Source organism: Panthera tigris, chromosome F3, assembly GCF_018350195.1.
Source record: "Panthera tigris isolate Pti1 chromosome F3, P.tigris_Pti1_mat1.1, whole genome shotgun sequence".
Classification (NCBI taxonomy): domain Eukaryota; kingdom Metazoa; phylum Chordata; class Mammalia; order Carnivora; family Felidae; genus Panthera; species Panthera tigris.
The window spans coordinates 9,132,406-9,148,316 of NC_056678.1; the positions used below are offsets into that span (position 1 = coordinate 9,132,406).

The following is a 15,911-nucleotide window of genomic DNA, read 5'->3' on the forward strand; positions in this document are numbered from 1 at the left end:
TGGTGGACATTGTGTCTGTTCTGGAGCACTGAGCTTATTTCCACAGTTTGGGAACAGTTTCTACCAGCTCACATTGTGCATTGCCTAGAACAAATTCTTCACATGGAAGGCATTTAATGGCTTTTTTAAAATGTCATGTAAGAGCTTTCACATGCAGTAAACAGTTTACATCCCTAAAGTGAAAAATAAGATGTATTTTGTTTAGAGAGGATGCTGAGAAATCAAACAAACAAAAAACTTACAGAAATTGGTATTACAGTGACTGAGAATGACTTGGTAGGGAAAGAGGGCAATACACCAACCACACAATAAACTGTCACATCAATTAGAAAAGAGTTCAGCACGGCTTTTGCTGCTGCCTCGGTTGGTTACCACCTTAGAATGGTTTAGAAATAACAGTACATTGAAAGGCAAAGTTTGTATTTTTCCTTCTTTTGAGCTAACTTTATAAAGCCATGTTATCAGAAACTGTAGGTGTAATTTCATACATAAATGCCTGGGCACACCCCCTGCTCATCTGGCATGTGAGCTTTTAGAATACCTATCCTAGTAGGTTAAAAAGGATTAAAACAATTAAAGTTGAAGCACCTATGGCCAGCATCATATTGTTACTAAGTGAAAAGAGGAGATAGTTACTGGCATAGGGAGCCACAGTCTTATCAAATTTACATTTTAGCCTCATGTCAGTCTGACTTTACAAACTGTAGCACCAGACCAAAGCCCCATTTGGCACAGTCACTGAAAACCAAGAAACTACTGATTTACAAGAAACATTATTGCTCAAAGGGTGAAGTGGATTCAAGAATATTTCTTGTAAGCTAAGACCAAAAGTGCACTTTGGTAATAGTCTAAGAAGCAGGAAACAGGTACAGATATGATAAGCCAGTAGGAAACAATCATTGTTTATAATTTACACATGAGATATAATTTTAGCTATAATGTGTCTGAAAACTGATTTTATTTGGCTGCTCAACAGTTGAAGGAAATTGTAAAGCTTCATTAGAAGGTACATGGGAAAGATAAATTCAATCATATCCAGGAAGGAACATATATGTTCTTTAGTCATATTTATGACTGGCCAAAAAAACAGTTTTTGATTGGTTGATTGGTTTGAATGAACTAGTTTAACCTCTGCAGAGTAAAAGGCTAGATTTTAAGAAGAGTGAGAAGCATTGATGACTGCTCTGAAGATATAACAGATGTGCACACAGAAATGAATCAATCTGGCAGCATGATTCTGATTAAATATGGTCAAGAACGTAACCGACATCATGAAACTCACTCTGATGGATGCAGATATGAAATTAATCGTAGTATTTTGGAATTGCTCATAAAGAGAGACTAAATAATTGTTATAATAAAAGGTCTAATTTTAACCGTACAAATTTTCTGAACATTTCAAAAGAAGACAGGAACTTCTGTCAGGCTTCTATCTCGTTGTGAAGTGGTTGTTTGAAGACCTCTAGGATTGTTGGAAGTTCTAGATGTCAATCATTTTTGAAAGGATTTTGTGGCAAGTTGGAAGAAGACACCAGTTCCTGGGGAAAGGAGCAGGTTCTGATGCCCATCTGGGGACAAGGGGTGAGAGTTGCACCATCTTAGGAGGCTGTTGCACTCTAATCCAATAGATTAGTCTAATAGTATATTAGACTTTGGAGTCATGTGTTTTGGCACCCTTCCCTAATTTTTAATACCGGATGCAGGTTTCTGTTTGTGTGATTTGTTGTTGTTGTTGATGAGTTAATAGTTATAAAGTTAGCTTATGTTTTTGTGGTGTGAAGAGTTAATAATTTTATTAATACCTTTCAACTCTATTGCTGAGAACATAGAATATGTATGAAAACACAAAGCCCAGAATAAGTTGCATTAGTCTCAGAGTTAGAGTCTAGCTGATAAAATAAAGTGGTACTTTGGTTTCATAGAGAGGAAATTGATGCACATCAACTGTTGGATGGGGGCAGGAGAGTAAGAGGAGGAATTTAGCCCTTGGTGGATCTCTGTCTATATCGGCACCTACTGGGAGGCATAATGTCCACCACCAGTGTCTTCAGTTGGTGGTCCACTCCATTGCTTCTGTGTGATTTCATGTTCACATTGACAGGACCTCTTCCTGGCTGTCTATAATCTTTGCTTCTACCAAGCTTAGACTGGGGGCACACCAAGTAATGTTGCTTCACACTGGGAAAGTACGCTGTGCTTCCCAAGACCCTATGGTACTTTTCTATTTTACTTTTGGTTGTACAACAATATTCTGCTTCTCTCCTATCATCCTGAGGTATGGGATTCTTTAAGGATGTCCAAACCCTTTATGCCTGGACGTACACACAGTCCTTGCAGTATGATCTTTCTGGATTACTAGGTCTCTATTTGGGAAACAAGTATGTAATACCTTTTGCTTGTTTTTCTCATTGCTTGAAACAGTATTCTATCATATCAAATAGATTTTGCTGTGTAAACTCAATGGCTTAAAATAAACAACCATTTTATTTAGTTTATAATTCTGTGGATTGGCTGGTCACATTTTCTGGGGGTTTGTTTGGCTGATTTCTGGTGGGCTTTCTTCTTCTGGATTGTAGCCAGGTGGTTGGGTGGATGATCTAGGATTTTTTGGTGTATTCGATACTGGGTAGGTTGTCAGCTAGGTGAATCTCATTCTCTCATCCTTTGGCCGGCTGGCACTGGTGTCTTACTATAGTGGCTTGTACTTAAGTCACATTTTCTATAGTTTCATCTGCCAAGGCAAATACCATGGCCAAGTCCAGAACCAGTGTAGGGAAGGACTATCCAACAGCATAGATACAGAAGTATGTGAACAAATTTGGGCCATTACTGCAAAAGTCTTCCACATCTGTATTTCTTCTGCTTTTCAGATATGCCTTTCTGTGATATGTATTATTATATTTTGGCTTCTGTTTGCAAAATTTATCCTCCAGAACCTATTCATCATTTGTTAGTAAATATGCTTTGTGTCTAGTATCAATCATGTCATTAATTATGGATGATATTTTGAGAAAATTTATCAAAAGACAAAGCTTCAATGAAGTTTACATCCTTCACAAAATGACTGGCAGATATTAATAACTTCTTGACATCACTCTGCTCATTTGTAATCTTTGCTGCCTCTCACTGCTTCGAAGAATCACCCTTGCCAAGCTCTTGAAGTGATGCTGACCAAGGTGAGGAGTACTTTAAGATCCTCAGTCCAATGAGTAGCCAAAATCTGAAATGAGCCTCACTATGACTACTAGATATTAAAGAATATTAAGTCCATTCTCTGTGTTCCCTTAATGGTACCCTGCTTGCCCCACTTTTCTCTTTCTCTCCATCCACCCATGCTTCTTCAGATCTCAGTATTCCTTGAGACACTACCTGACATACTCATACCTGACTCAAACAAAATGAGTCATAGGCTCTGAAGACATACTTGAGCTCAAGTCTTGATTCAAGTACTTACTGGCTGTAAGCATGGGCAAGGTAGTTAATCTCTCTCTCTTTTTATTCTTCTTCAGCAAAATGCTTTTATAAAAATTTTTTTTTTTCAACGTTTATTTTATTTTTGGGACAGAGAGAGACAGAGCATGAACGGGGGAGGGGCAGAGAGAGAGGGAGACACAGAATCGGAAACAGGCTCCAGGCTCCGAGCCATCAGCCCAGAGCCCGACGCGGGGCTCGAACTCACGGACCGTGAGATCGTGACCTGGCTGAAGTCGGAAGCTTAACCGACTGCGCCACCCAGGCGCCCCAGCAAAATGCTTTTAATACGGTGTTTTGTGAAGCTTAAATGAGTCAACATTCTAGTGTGCCCAAATCTTGATTTTATTTTTAAATAGGCCAGATTCCTTTAAAACTCTGAACATTTGCAGGCATATTTAGCTAACTTGGATTCTTTAAAATGCATGCAATTTTTATACTAGCCTTCAAACACAACCTATTCATTCTATGAAGACTCTATAATTCAGCTCCCAATTGAATTTCTTTACCATGAATTATTTACACTTGCTGCTACTCAATTTATTGATTAATTTTATCTTTTATTTTTTATTTTACATGTTAGCCTTATTGCTTTAGTCAAATCTAAAAAAAATCTTAATGGCAGAAGACATACATCCTCTCCAGTCATCGACTGAAGTGTCAAGATCAGTTATCAATAATCGCTTGATTTTTACTAATGGGAATCCACTGAAGTGACATTAAGTTTTTGATAATCAATGATTCAGTTTGTGTTCCCCTAAATAGATGAGGAAAAGTGAAGAGAAAGAAATTTCAAATGAATTTTTCTTTATCTAAACCAAACCCAATTTGAAAGAAGTGGTTTAAAATGCAGATAGAAGAGTGAGATTAAGAACAAATAGAGATTTATCCAGGATAAAAACTGAATGTTGAATAGTTGTAAAATTTCTTCTTCTAAAGGTATTATCTATTGTAAAAATATCTGGAAAATTGAGATTCAGATAAGTCAACCAGATATTTTGCTTACACATCATTCAACTGGATCAAATATCTTGTTCACTGAATTAATTAAATCAACCCATTATGCTCACCATTAGAGTCCGTCATCTACTTCCCAATTCTCTACAAGTCCTCTAGACAAAATGATCCAAATTCTGTTAATGAATATAATAAAACTGTGTTACAAGTAGCCTTCATATCCTGTGGATTTGGTTGGCCTTCCAGAGAAATCAGCTCAAGGAACATGAGGGTATATCAGAATTGAGAACGTATAGAATGTCTCTGTTATCCTTGATAATATTTTGTACTTGCAAAGCATTTCATGCTATTCTAAATAATTTAAAACAGATCGTTTTACTTGAATACTACAACAATAGTATGAAGTAGCCATGCAGACATAAGACATATTCATTTTACAATTGGAAAGTCAACTGAGAAAAACATGAATGTCCGAAATCACACAAAAACCTGTTCAAAGAAACAGAACTTTGATCTCCAAATCTCTACCCTGTGTGTCTTCTCCTTTTGGCACAATTATTTCAGGCTTAGATTCTGCTTTTCCTTACATGGTTAGCAACCATGAGAGGTGCATGAATCCAGCTGATCAGATGGTCCCTTACATAGTGTCTTTTGGGATACAGTAATTGATTTTCTTAGATTTGGTGTTATATTTAGCTAATGCATCCTGGGTATACCCTTTGTTAAAGCTATTTTCTACATATTCCAATGCATATATCTTACATTCAAAATAAAGAGAAATCTTTTCTTTTTTTTTTTAATTTTTAAATGTTTATTTTTGTGAGAGAGACAGATGTGAGTGAAGGGGGAGAGAGAGAGAGAAGGAGACACAGAATCTGAAGCAGGATCCAGGCTCCGAACTGCCTGCACAGAGCCTGATGTAGGGCTTGAACTCATGAACTGTGAGATAATGACCTGAGCCAAGTTAGATGCTTAACCGACTAAGCCACCCAGGCACCCCAAATCAAAAAGAAATCTTTTCTGTGTGCTCTTCATATTGCTTCAAACAACAATCTTACTTGGGTGGCAGGAGAATAGAGACATTTAAAACACTCTTTCAAATTATATCAAGACCCTCTTGTAAAAAAAAAAAAAAACCTTATAAAATACATATTTTATTGTCCATTCTGTAAGCTATATCATGTCAATATGAAAGAAATAAAGTGACTCCCTTATTATTTATTGTTCCAATACTAGTGAACCATTTTAGGAAAACATTCTGAGTTTTTAAGGCATCATTTAACCTTCTGGTGAAACATGCAAGAAATCATAAATCAGAGCCATCTCATACACCTCTAACAAGATTGATTAGTTTGACTTAGTTCAAGGTAGTAGACATAACCCAAGTATACATATTTCAAATATGCACTTTCTGTTTTAAATAACGCCTAAAGAGACGTGAATAAATGCCTCATATCTTTGGGCACTTGCTCCCAACCCATGTGTCTGCTACTACAGCCAAACCTTCAGAGTTAACTACATGAGGGAAACTATTTGTCGTTCTAATTATTTTCACATGAGATGAGCAGGAGCCATGGTTTTCTTCATGTATTCTTTTCAGCGTGTTACTAGCTTTTCCTCGGAAGAAAACAGTAATTCCTTTTTGCGTATATTCTATTACCACCCCACCTTTAAAAAAGTATGGTATCCTGTACATTTCATATCATCAGGAAAGTCTCTCTTGGTGCCCATTGCCCCTTGGGAATACTCTACAAATGCAGAAAGTGAAAAAGTCTGCAGATGTTTGCTGCATGATGTCTCCCATTCAAAGTAATCAGTACCAACAAGTAAAGCCCAATCACATCCAGCCTGTTGAGGCCAACTGTCTCATTTAACTTATTACTTAACAATATCACTTTTTCCATGTATGTATGTATGCATGTTCTGCATTTGCATTTAAAAATGCACTTTATAATGGAACAAGTGACTGCTATTGTCATTTGACGAATGTATCTCTGCAGTTGCCCTACGTAATTAAAACTTAAAATCCAAAATATACTGAAAGGTCTTCATAAAGTCGATGAATAGAAGTTTTCATTACCAAAATAGAAGTCATTATTCCCAGTATATCTGCTATGGTTTCTGCCACCAAGAGGGCTTTTTTTTTTCCTGTTGATAGAAGCCTTTTCTGGTTTGGGCTTCTGGCTGCCTTCATATCCCCCTCCATCACTATATTGCAATAACAATGGAAAATAATTATACTACATTAACATTAATTAATTGGGTGCCTTCAGGTACCATGCTGGATGTTTCCTTCCTATTTAGTTCTTGGAAATAGGGAAGAGACAAGAGAACTCAGGTGTACTGAACACCAACAATGTGCAAACACCATGTTGAGAACTTGATATGTGTTATTCAGCCTTAAAGAAAAAAGAGAAAGAAACTTCATGAAGTACATGGTATATCAGAAATCTAAGTCTCAGATCATGAAGCTACTAAAAGATAGAACCAATACTCAAACCAGATACATTTGATATCAAAACATTAACATTTTCAGATCCAGAGAAGGAGTATCAAGTTTATTTTATAGATGAGGTCTCTAAGGCTTGGAGAAGAGCTGAGATGGGGAGCTAGGATTCATACCTGATGGATATAAGACATGATATCCACACTGCACATTTGTTAGAGATTCAGCAGATGCCGTCTGGTTATGCCATTTTCCTATTTTGGTTTGTACTGGCCAGCACACGCACCTGTAAATGCCAGTCCCAGGGTTTTATGATCTTTCCCATTTTTACTTGATTGGCAGATTTTTTTTTTATAGATTACTTATTAGAGTTGCCAACAGTTAAGGAAAATACTAAAAACAGCTGGGAATCTAATTAGAATTGCTGTCCTTTTGCTTGTAAAATTTGAGCAAGCATAATGATGCTAGAATTCAGTGTACTTTTAAATAGTTGTTTAACTCACTTAGGAACATTCCATAAATCAGCAGAGGTTGATATTTCTATCCTATTCACTAGAAAATAAAAACAAAAAACAAAAATAAAGACCTAATGGAAAAACACAATTGCCCCGTGGCATTGTCTAATTCTTCTAACAGCTGGTTGACCTCTCTGTTGCTTTCTTCTTTTTAGGTCTTCACTGTCTATTTTATTAACTTTTTTGTGTACACATGTTTCTTTTATAAGCCAACTTGATTTTGGGGGGAGAGAAAGAAATATACACATTTTTTCAGTTTATTTATCTATTTTGAGAGAGAGAGAGAGCATGAGTGGGACAGAGGCAAAGAGTGAGGGAAAGAGAGAATCTCAAGCAGGCTTCACAATGTCAGTGAAGAGCCCAACTCAGAGCTCTACATCATGAACCGTGAGATCCTGACCTCAGCAGAAATCATGAGTCGAATGCTCAACCAACTGAGCCACCCAGGTGCCCCGAGTGTACACTTTTTTTTAAAAAAAAAGGTAGGAGGTTTGGATGGGAGAAAAGAAGGAAAAAAGGGAGGAATGAAAATTGTAAAGAAGGAAAGGAAATTATAAAGGAATTGGTAAAGATAATAAGGCCTAGAGCATAGGACATTGTTGAAAATAGACCAGTTCATCAGGATCAGCCACTCAAAAAGGACAGGGAAATGTAAGTACTTATATATGTTATCCAGAGAGAGCTGTAGACTGTTGTCTAAGAGCTGTCTGAAAGTCAGGCTCCTTTATCTTTCACTAAGATAGCAGATTTTTCATTTCCCAACCGAAGAATGAATTGGGATTTTCCCCTCTTTATTTGAGCTGAGAACAAGGCTACTTGTCCTATTCATAAAGTTTTTCCAATTGTTATATCTAAGAATGGCAAGAAATGCTTGCAACAGCAGCACAGAACATGTGATATCAGTGCTCACAGAAGATTTGTGACCAGAATGTGATCCTACCATGGCATGAATGCACCAGTCTCTTCACTATCCTTTGGCTGCAAACCACACATAAAGATTCCTGCTTTTACATAAAAAGAAGACCTTTTTTTAAAATAATGACTCTAAGAAACTCAGTGAAACATATAATAGGATTTTCATACTTTGAAAATTCCCCTGTAAGCAAAGAAGTCCTTATGTCTAATAATAATAATACCTTTTTAATTTTGCAATTACATTATAATTTAAATGATTGGTATCTCTAGATTATTCAGAATTGTTCCTTTTTGCTGCATTCACGAATACCTGGACATTGAAGCCCACTAGGGTACATCATGTACACTACATAGAATTCTGATTAACTCCATTTCATGTAAGGCACAGGTTTGGACTGTGACTTTGTCATTTTCTATAAATAACTGCTCCTTTTATTTAATCCAGTTTTTTTGGAAGGCGATCTGCCAGACGTCATTACGACTTTGATCCTAGCCACAAAAAGAGAGGATGTCAGATTTTTCAGACTGTCAAGGGTTACTTGGCTATTTCAGCAAACCTGACGTTTGATTTTTCCTCTTCTGGGGTTCATCCATGGAAATATCTGTGGTCTGGGTAGTTGTGGGCCTCTTTGTAAGCAATAATATGGACACACACTTGTTTATTATCCTTCTGGGGGCTTTAGTGCTGAGACCTTAACCTTCACTAAGTGATCTGCCAGGTTTTCCTTGGTTATTTCCTCAAGGGCCCCCTAGTAGCTGCTTGGTAGGTCAGTCAACAGACTTTTCTTGGGGATGGATATCAGACGGTCACATATAGTACTATATAGAGCACACATTAATGTTGTTAAAACATTTTGAATTATAAAACACCATTATAAACCCACGATAGCTAATCTGGCAAGTATAAAGAAGAGAATAAAAGCATTCATAAAAAGCACTCAGGTAGTGACAGCTAAAATTCTAGCATATCTGTCCAGTCTCCTTTGAAGACGTGAGCTCTCACTGGCTTTGTTATTGGAGCTAGTCCCACTCATGTCTTCCCTTCCCCATATCTTATATTTTTCCTGGGCCACTCATGAACCAGTATCTCGTGTCCCTTCGCTCCACCTATTTGTGATGTCCACATCCTTACCAGAGCCACCATTGCCCTTTTGAGATTGCTGTGTTCCAGCACAGTGACCATCTGCTACCATCACTTGGACCTTGACCAAGGGCACCACTCCTACTTGGGTTCTTTGAAGACTGTACATCCTCACAGACTCCCACTTTCATCTCCCAGACTCTAAGTTTTCACAAGATGTTTTTGAGCGTCACAGATAGTAAAAAGAAAATACAGCATGGAAAGTAACTGTTACCCCTTCACAGTCCAGATCTGATGGTAAGTCCTTTAGAAACTGATTCCCTGTTGCCTTCCTCACATCTAGGCACAGTGGTCAACATCCCAAACCCTGAAAATCTTCCAGGCATATTCAGGCCCAGAGTCAGGGCTTAACTGATTTCTTGTCAATAAGAAAAGGATACAGGTATTCATCCTACTGTTGGCCACAGTTTCTGAATTCTCATATCTGACTCCAGGATTCACCTCTTCCTAGGACATCTTAGGACTGACCTCTTTTTAGGGTATGTTTGAGGATTGACCTCTTCCAAAGGCATGTTGACATAATACCACCCTTGTTGAAAGGGGCATGGGCTGTCCCTCCACTGTCACATGATGGTCTGACTTCAGGTCATTTAAAAAAATCTGAGGCACATATTCATTAGAATGTGCGTTTTGAGGGGAGCCTGGGTGGCTCAGTTTATTAAGCGTCCAACTTCGGCTCAGGTCATGATCTCGCTGTTCCTGAGTTCGAGCGCCGCATCGGGCTCCGTGCTGACAGCTCAGAGTCTAGAGCCTGTTTCAGGATTCTGTGCCTCCCTCTCTTTCCCTGCCCCTCCCCTACTCATACTCTGTCTCTGTCTCAAAAATAAATAAACATTGGGGGCTCCTGGTTGGCTCAGTTGGTTAAGCGTCCGATTTTGGCTCAGGTCATGATCTCGCAGTTTGTGAGATCGAGCTCCGTGTCGGGCTCTGTGCTGACAGCTCAGAGCCTGGAGGCTGCTTCAGATTCTGTGTCTCCTCCTCTCTCTGTCCCTCCCATGCTCATGCTCTGTCTCTCTCTGTCTCTCAATAATAAATACACGTTAAAAAAACTTAAAAAATAAATAAGTAAACATTTAAAAAAAAGAATGTGCATTTTGTGAGCAGAGTCTTCGTTTTGTATTTGCTCTGCCCCTGGCATCTTTAGTGTGCCTGGCACATATTGGGCATTTAAATATTATTGAATTGAATATTTTAACAAAGAAAATATTAACATATAAATAGGCTGTTATTATTTTTTATCTTTCATATTTCAATATTCATGGTTCACACTCTAGATGGAAGTTTACCTCGAAGTGTGAAACAATAGGTTCCCATGACCCTCCGTGCCATACAAAGTGTCTAGTTATAGAACAGAAAGTGAAACTTTCCAGGTTTATCCGTCCATAGATTTCAAATAATCTATTTTCCTCTAAGTAAAGTCAAGGATATATATGTTATCCAACCACAAGAAATTACTCTAATGTTCTGAAACAGCCTAAGGGAGGTTGCTTTTATTCCATGGAAAAATGAGTTTTATGAGCAAATAGTAGATCCTATTAGAAGCAATCATGATTTATTAGTTGAAATATTAGAGTACACTGGAAAACCCAAGCAAAGGCATAGCAAGGACATAATAAAGTCTCATAAAAATCATAAAAAAACCCAAATTTATCATTTGGAAATTTATCTCTAGGCCAGAAATGATATTATAGCAAGTGAAATAACTGCTTTAGGTTATGCTTTGTTTTTTTTTTTTTTTTTTTTTTCTGAGAATTTTTCAACAAATGTAAAGCCATTGGAAAGTATCCTGACCCCTTCAGATATCCTATCTTTTCTAACATGATTCAAGGTCAGACCACTTGCTTCTAGCTTAGAAAAGTAGCAGTTGTCGACATTTCTTTTCCTATGGTTTAGGGAGAGAAAGTAGGTCAGTTTTTTTGGAATGACACAGGAGATAAGATGAAGGTGTTGGGTGGTTGGGCATGCAAAGCCTAGAATTGCTCTCCTGAGACATTTCTGCTCCATCTGGTAAGCAATGATCAGCCATCAAGGAAGGAGAACATCTTGTCCCTCTAGAAATAGGTATTTCCCCATTTCCTTGCCTTTGTATAATCATGAACCCCTATATTTTATTAATGTTTTCCAGCTCTCAACTGGGCCCCCAAATTTGATAAAATTCTTAATATACTAACATATGTACAATGGTAGCCTAATAAGTTCTTGGTCACTGATGCAGTATCATAAACAGGAAGAAATTATTCAAAGTATAAAGGAAATTTTAATTTGGTGCCTTAACTTGCCTTTAACTACACCCCTACTGTTCCACCTAGCCCTTTATAAGAGAAATAAGAGCAAAGAGTTGAGCATGAGTACCTGGCATCTGGGAGCCCCCCTGCCCTCCGCCCCACCATCCCCGCCAGCATTGCTGGAAAGGAGGAGCTCATGCAGTTCCTTCTCATGCCTATGCTCATTGTCCACCTGCACTTCTGCAGATTCTGTCAAATGTTCCATCACATTGCATATTTGCTCACTTAAGCAAATCCTGGGGGCATGGCTTGCAGGAGCTGCCACTAAAAGTTAAATAAGGCTATGTGGTTGGGAAGACCTCCGTTAACCGAGGCATTTGAGCAAACCATTGATTTTAGGCACACCATGTCACAGACAAAGTTTCAAGTAAGTTGACAGAGATGCAGACAGTTTAAAAATAAAGAATGGGGCAGAAGTGTAAGCTATTACTTAGATTATATCATACAAATGATGCAAAATTCTCCCATCATCTTAAACAACACCCCTGTGGAATGTTATATTCTTTGAGTAATGAGGATGGTAGAAGCCCAGGCTTCTCCCTGTGATGTGATGGTGTGATTGAACAGTAACCGGAGACCCAGGTTTGAAGATAGGACCATTCATGCATTTAACAATTATGCACACACAAAATGTGCTTGTTCTTGTATTTGAGGTGCAGTGGTGTCAATATACCCATACTGCCCCTCTCACAGGCAAGACAGACATTAGAGGAATCATTGTACCAGGAGCAAAACAGTCCGCCACTTTAATTAACAAATGCTTTCAATTTTCTCTTGGCCTGTCCTTCCAGTGATCCACCAACAGAGTGTATAATCCTGGGTCAGTCTCGCTAAGGGCCTGTCTCTATCTGAAATTGTGCACATGCTATGGAAAAGACACTCAGTGCTATAGATTATTGTCCCCAAGGTGTCACAGTTTCCAAACCCAATCAGGCCTTCAGGGTCTCTTGGCAATCATGTTTTGTAGTCATAGCTCCTACTCAATGGGAATGATTATTCAAAGCCTTCATTTTCCTGAAGTCTCCCAATAGACTCATTCTCTGCCATTCTCAACAGCAGACTGTAACTTTTAGTGAAAATATAAATCAAAGAGGAAATTTGTCAACTTTCTGACTCACTATGCTTCACAAAAAACATGACAGTGTCTATAACCATTCTTGTCTCCTTGCCCATCTGGGTTAGGCTTCCTGTGCTTGTTATCCTGACCTTTTGCACCACCTCAGGGTTCTTATTGCATCCTTCCTATTTCTCTTGTCTATCCTGAACTGCCGTATATTTATCAATTTATTCACCACTGGTTTTCCCCATTACAAGACAGTTCTATGTTGATAGATGGTCCATCCTGGCTACTTTCCTCTCTCTTAGTTTTATAAACTCAGCTGTCCTGTCTCTAATTCCTCTGTCTATAACTCATCTCTCAATTCACTGGAATCTTGCTTGTATCTTCTGCTTATAATCTGAAACTTTACTTAGTCTGGCCAGTAATATTCTTCTTGTTGCTAAATTCAGTTATCATTTCTCAGCCCTTAATTTGACCTCACTGTAACATTTTTGACTCCCTCTTGTCTTACATTACTCCATTGTCTGGTTTGCACTAAAACTTTCTCACCCTCCGATTTAGTATTCTTCACAGATTTCTCTATTTGCCTCTTAACTGTCAGGGTTTTTCAGACACAAACATGGTCTTTCTCCTTTATTGGCTCTCTACAGGCCATGTACTTCTTTATTTAATTCACTGCTAGTGTGTACACGCATGTAGAATTCCTTCTGACTTCCTGGTCTATAGATCTAACTATATTACAGAGATTTTCACTTGGATTTTTAGCAGGCATTTCATTTATTCAACAAATAAAAACTGACCTCATCATTTTATCCTCAAATCCTGTAGACTTCTCTTAAATATCTCTCCACTGCTCTTTCCACCATCTTTCTGTGCTGCCATAATGGTGCTCATGAATGTTCTAGCAGATGCTCTCTAGAACATTAACAATGCTGAAAATACAAGCAGATGCTAAGCTCCCTGTCCATTCAGGCCATGTTCAGAAGTCATTGTCCAGTTTCTAACTGTGATGAAGAAGCATGGTTAGTTACATTGGTGAATTTGAAGTCATTGATGATCACAAAACTAGGAAAGTTGTTGTGAACCTCATGGACATGTTAAACAAGTGTGGAGTGATCAGCCCCAGATTTGATGTACAACACAAAGATCTAGAAAAATGGCAGAATAATCTTCTCTGATCCCACTAGTTTGATTTCATTGTACTAACAGCCTCAGCTGACATCATGGACCATGAAGAAGCAAGATGAAAACACATAGAAGGGAAAGTCCTGGAATTCTTTTCCTGGGGGTATAATATATACGTACAAATAAAATACCTCAGTGGAAAAAAATATCTCTGCATTGCCTAATTCTAGCCATAGTCACATCTTATGGGGAATGACCACAGTCTTCTAACTCATGTCCCTTCTTCCTTGTCCCACACCCATATATTCATTTTACTGCATCTACAATGACCTTTCCAAAACTCCATCTAAGCATGTCTCTTCTGAGGTTTCATAACTCCAATTGATCCCGCATTGCCCGTAGGATACAGTCTAAACTTTTTAGCTTGAATATGTAACCCTTTTTGCAGTAGCCATATTTACCATTGTGTCCACTCAGATCACAATTTCTTGCCCCACCCTGTGCCTCACAGCCACCAGATTGCTGGCTGTTTGTTAAATGGCATTATCCTCTTGATCACAAGCATTTCCATGTGCTGTTTTCTTTACTTGGAACCTCCTCTTTGCTTCATAGCTCCTGCCTTTTATTTAGGGTTTGAATTATATATCAACTCTTTCAGAACAGTGTCCTGACCTCTCAAGATTGAATTGGATGTCTTTTTAATGTGTTTCCAGAACACTGCACTTACTTCCTTGAAATTCTTATTACATGGTGTGGTTGGCCCATTTATTTGCCTGTTTTGCCTATTAAAATACACTACACACTACCTAAGAATAGGACTGGCACCTTGTTTCCCCCTGTACTGACTAAGTGAATGAAGGAGCTATATATTTGGAAATCAAAGCTTTGAAATTCGATGAGCTTGCCAAAGAAGAAAGCATGTAGAAAAAGTAAAGGCAAATGGGATCCCTTGCAAAGATAAATTTCAAGAGAGTTCCTCACTATAGCATTTGGGAGGACAACAACAGAGAAGAGTCTGGGAGCCAGTGGGAAATACAGCAAAATAGATAGAGTTTGGAGGGCATCAAACAGAGGTTCCATGAAGAGAGATTCATCAGTGGCTTGTTAAGGAGAGAGCACTGAGAGAGCAAGGGGAAGCTCTCCTTTGTACTAGGTAGTCATCGGTGACCTTTCTGAGAGAGCAGATTTAGTAAAGCTTCAGGTTCAAAAGACAGAGTGCAGGGAGCTAACAACTTCATTACATACTGTAATCACAAGGAACACTTCAAATTTAAAGTCATATAGAGCATGCCAATAGATAGCATACAACTTATCAAATTCCTGGTCTATGCCTGCTATGTTTGGACACCTCAGTTGGTTGCACAGAAGTTTTCATTTGAAGTAAGTAAAAATAAGCATGAGCATAATAGTAAAATATGTTTGCATCCTATAAATTGGAGTTGTGATTTCTACATAGAAGAGATGGCACTCCTGTGACTGCTTACTAAGCTACACCTATATTGAATCTTTTTTATTAAGTATTTAATTTTAATTCCAGTATTGTTAACATACAGTGTTATATTCATTTGTGGTGTACAATATAGTGATTCAGCAATTCTATATATTACTCAGTGCTCATCGTGGCAAGTGTGCTCTTAATCCCCATCCCCATCACCCATTTTGTTCTCTGTAGTTAAGAGCCTGTTTCTTGGTTTCTCTCTCTTTTTCTTGTGCTCATTTGTTTCGTTTCTTAAATTCCATATATGAATGAGATCATATGATATTTGTCTTTCTCTGATTGATTTCACTTACCATTATACTCTCTAGCCCCATCCATGTTACTGCAAATGACAAGATATTATTTTTTTTAGATTGTATCCTTCTTTTATGGCTGAATAATATGTATACATACTACATCTTATTTATCCATTCATCTATTGATGGACATTTGGGCTGCTTTCATAATTTGGCTATTGTAAATACTGCTGCTATAAACATAGGGGTGCACTATCCCTTT

The 15,911-nt window shown here is 38.1% G+C and overlaps 1 protein-coding gene and 1 pseudogene across 9 annotated transcripts in view; both read left to right on the top strand.

The window, feature by feature from the left end:
* RGS7 (regulator of G protein signaling 7) overlaps nt 1–15,911 on the top strand; it is a 516,778-nt gene that overhangs the window by 348,004 nt on the left and 152,863 nt on the right. The window lies entirely within an intron of this gene.
* On the top strand, nt 13,671–14,139 carry LOC107179147 (annotated as a pseudogene).